Here is a 4,424-nt window from a genome sequence, read left to right as displayed (position 1 = left end):
AAACAGAACTAAAGGAAGAACAGGAGCACTGACGGCCAGGATGATAAAAGGATAAACTTGCCAGCTGTCACCAGCTGTCTTCCTACAACCCAAGTAGCTGTCAGTGAATCCTCTCTGGACATAGCACATGCTCCACAGATAGCCTTGTCAGTCACGGTGTGCTTCTAAGGGTAAGCTTAGTCTCTGACCATGTAACAAATCTTTTAAGAAAGGCAGTAACTGGCTCCAAATGAAAATTCCCTCCAGAGTGGAGACTGTAACTAAATGTGCAATGCAGAAAAGCCACTGTGTGAAGGACCCTTTGCTCACATGACAAACTCAAGGAGGCCTCTCTTGTAGAAATCTGGCAGTCAAGATAGATACACTAAAGATATGCTGAAAAGGCTCTTGGAAAAACTGGATTTAATGGCCCCATCAAGACTGTCCAGTACCAAAATAGGCCACTGACAGCTTTGGCTCAAGACTCTTGTTCAGACCTCAGTGCTTCTATAAGTCACAAGCCATTTGAACCTCTGCAGAAAGCTTGTTCCCCTCTCCTGTGGAACCACACTTCAGGTAGCACTTCCTCTGCCCACTCCTGAGGCTATCTAGCCTGCCTGAAAAGAGTAATGGCTGATCCCAGAATTACAGAAGGCAGAGACTGGAAAGGACCCTTTTTCTTCCAACCAGAAAGTCCAAAGCCATCAAAGAACCATTAAGTGAACACCTGAGCAATTACCTGAGCAGCACCTGGAGATGAGAGACCAGGCACTCCTGACTTCCAAGAGCTCCCAGAGCTGCCTTGCTACTCACCTTTAGCCTTGGACAGCAAGACAATCCTAGAGACAGAAATCCAGGTTCCTGCTGCTTCTGGAACGAGGCACCAAACAACTCCTGGCTGCTGGTGCCTGAACACAGCAGCAAAACCAGGATGCTCTTCCTTGGGCAACACTCCAGCCTCTAGAAAGCCAGGAACACAGGACAACCCTGCCTCTCCACTGGGGCATATAGATCCAGCTCCACTGCCATATGGACATTTGAGACAGGAATCCATAACCCTCTGTGAAATCAAATCACAGCCCCAGATGTTTTCCTGCTCGTGTCCTTAGCCCGTCACTTACCTTTCATAGGCTTCTGCCAAGTGCTTGCAAATGCTTTGCTTCTATCCAAAAAGATTAATACCACCTTATTTCAAGGTTTCAAGAAGTCACATCAAGTCATCTGGGTCACGTGTTCCACATCAGATTCTCCTGTAGAAAAAAAAAAAATATATTTTTCATTGCAGATCATTTCTTAAGCTCACAGGAACACCAGGATCTCACATATCCCCACAGAAATTCTCTCAATACCATTTGCTACTTCTCTCTCTACCAGGGCACCAACAAGTTCTGGGTCAGTTCTTGTTCCATGTTGGCCAGGGACCTTAAGAGATAAAAGAGGGCACTATTATTACTACTAATTACAGCCACAGGCTTTAAAATTTCCACAAATTACAAGCTTCTGGAAGCAGAAGCAGATATACCTCACCCTGCTGGAGCTGACTTGTCCATTCCCTGCTCTGCTCTCACAAACCCTTCAGCCTCGCTGCCAAACCCAGTGCTCATGTCCAGAGCACACATATCCAGAGCAGCCCCCAGTGCTTATTTTACATCCCCCCGAGCGTGGCCAAAGCCCCCCAAGTGCATAGGAACAACAAATCCTCACAGTGAACCAACAGCAGCACCAACAGGTTTAATCCATTCAGACAACAACTGATGCATTTCACTGCTGTGCACTGGCACTGCTCGGTGTGGGAGGGTCAACTGAGCTTCTGCACGTCCTGAAGGACAAAACATGAAAACAAAATTAATTCTTTCCACAAAACAAAAAGGCATAAAAATCATAAAAAAATATGCCCTAGAAATGCCCTCTTCATTTTGAAATTAGTGTCCTCGAACTTAAACAATCATTAAAAACAGAAAACACATGAGATGGACAAAAGCACCAGATAACGGACAAACCTTCAGGCTCACATCCTTCTGGAAAATGGTTTCTCCAAGTCTTTTCCCTCATTCCAAGCCCTTCTCCATCCTCAGGGATCACTGCACTCACCCCAAGGAGCTCACCAGGGAAAAGGAGCAAGTGGAGACTTGGTGGCTGCCCTGGGATCTCTCCTTGCACCACTCCAGGCAGTGACCAGTGACCGAGTGTTTTTCCGGTCCACAGTGGCAGGAGAATGGACACAGACACCAACAGGGAGAATGGCCTTATTTTACTATTAATGGGGAGGCAAAACAGAGGTAAAAGGACACATTTGGAAAAACAATGAGCTTATCACTCGCTTGGCTTTAACATTTCAGCAGGTCACAAATCACTGCAGGGACATTCAATCTCACGGGGAATACGATAAAATATGCTGCAAAGACAGGAACCTTGCACATGTTGATAGCAGCACATCAGCTACAGAGCATTCCAAACATTTGGAAGGAAAGGAACTGAAGTCTCCCAGCAGCAGCAAGTGCTGCTCGATCCCTTTAGGACAGAAGGTTACTCTAAGCCAGGACTAGAGAAAAACCCCACACATTCAAGGACCTTCCAGGGCTCCGTTCGTTTGCCCAAGCAATCCTGAGCTAGATGGAAATGTGCATCTCCCTACTCAAAGCAGCAGAGAACCCCCAAGGAGAAGCTCAGCAGTGTCCCTCAGCACTGCTACCCAAGATCACCTACAGGGACTGAGGTCCAACACCAGGGACTCTGAGGCTTCCTCACCCTCCATAGCCACACAGCAGCTGGGAATCCCCTGTCACAGCCCAGCCCTGGAGAACTGGGAATTCCCACGAGTGTGTCCACCATCAGGCAAAGAGGCTCTGGCCATGCCGGGACAGGGCCCAGGTCACACAGTTGCGGGCAATGAACGGGCTCACGCAACTCCCACTGCAGGCACAGCTGGGCTCAGCCTCCTCCTGGATGTGCCCAAAGCCTGGCCAGGGCTTCAAGAGCCACGCAAGAGCTGCCTTCGGCACTGCATCTCCCAACGAGGCCACAGGACTGATCTCGGGGCCCTGTCCGGCCTCTGAACGCAGGAAGGTCAAGCCATGCTTCACTAATGAGCACTGACCTAGTCCAGAACACTAATGATCCTGGCTATTTCACTACTGAGGGGATGCAAACACAACATCTGGTTTAAACCTTTATCTCCAGGTCAACTTGAGCTCAGGGCCTGTTGTTCAGGCCTTGGCACTTCACAAGTTATGGCAAACTTGCAGATGCCCAATACCTTGAAAAGGAAAACTTAAACTAGCAGAAATAACTCACATTACTCAAAAGCTGCCTCCTCTTCTAATAAGTACCTCTTACAAATTCTATAGTAACTTCCACAGAAATTTTATTATTCAAGTTACTTTATGAATCAACCTCAAAAGACTGTTTCTTCCTGCCATGTTCTGTCCCAGTTAAAGCCTAATTAATACATTCAGCATCAGACCCCAGCGAGACCCATGCACTGCAAGAGATTAAAGGGAAAAAACCAAGGTAGGCAAAGTTCTGTACCTTCCCCAAACAACATACCCCAAAAGTACATGTCTCCCTCTCACTTGCAAAAACACCAAGGCTCAGCATATTCATACTCCCAGCATATTCCCAGCCGCCCAGAGGAAAAGGTCGTGCAATTCTAAGGCAAATTCCGACCAAGGCACGGAACAACGGGCTCTCAACCCAACCCCAGCTGCACCTGTTACTACCCACCATATAACGTATACCTCAATACAGTCCCACACACCATACCCTGCAGGGAAATAAATGAGGATAGTCTTACCGCACTAAAACAGCCCAGGGACACCCCACAGACCGCCCAGAGAGCTCCACACCGAGCCATAAACCCAGAAGCCTCTTCCGGGACCCTTTTGAAGCCCCGCCCGGCCCGCGATTGGCGGGCTCGCTCAGGCATGGGCAGCGCTGATTGGACAGCGGGCCCCAAGAACCGCCCCGGCCCCGCCCCGCCCCGCCCTGAGGGCCCGGGAGCTCCGCCCCTCCCTCAGCGCCGACCCCGGTTCCCCCCGGCCCCGGTTCCCCGGCCCTGGCACTGGCCTCGATCCCCCCGGCCCCGGTTCCCCGGCCCCGCCCCGCCCGCGCTGAGGGCCCGGGGGCTCCGCTCTCCCTCGGTTCCCCCCGGCCCCGCTTTCCCCCGGCCCCGATTCCCCCGGTCCCGATCCCCTGCCCCGGCCTCCCCCCGGCCCCGGCAGAGATCCCGGCTCCGGTTCCTCCCGGCCCCACTCCCCCACAGGTGTGAGCCACTAGGATGAGGAGGGGACAGACCAGGCTGTAATGGACAGTGGGAGCTGTAATGGATAATGAGGGGCGGTTCTGGCCGGGGACGGTTTAAGAGGGGGAGCCTCAGCTCGGTTTGGTATCGGCCGTGGGGTGTGAGGAGCTCATCCTGAGGTCTTGGACGTGGTTCATGGAGTGAA

At 51.2% G+C, this 4,424-nt stretch overlaps 1 long non-coding RNA gene across 1 annotated transcript; it reads right to left on the bottom strand.

The window, feature by feature from the left end:
- Positions 1–833: 833 nt before the first annotated feature.
- Positions 834–3,828, bottom strand: LOC310923529. The gene is made up of 5 exons (XR_014592613.1): positions 3,773–3,828; positions 2,071–2,233; positions 1,684–1,798; positions 1,329–1,401; positions 834–1,229 (listed from the first exon to the last, which is right to left on the bottom strand). It is a non-coding gene; the product is annotated as an uncharacterized lncRNA (long non-coding RNA).
- Between the last annotated feature and the right edge of the window lie 596 nt (positions 3,829–4,424).

This window comes from Zosterops lateralis, assembly GCF_965231275.1.
Source record: "Zosterops lateralis genome assembly, contig: HAP1_HAP1_SCAFFOLD_94, whole genome shotgun sequence".
NCBI classification, from domain to species: domain Eukaryota; kingdom Metazoa; phylum Chordata; class Aves; order Passeriformes; family Zosteropidae; genus Zosterops; species Zosterops lateralis.
This window is presented reverse-complemented; position numbering and strand designations above follow the sequence as displayed.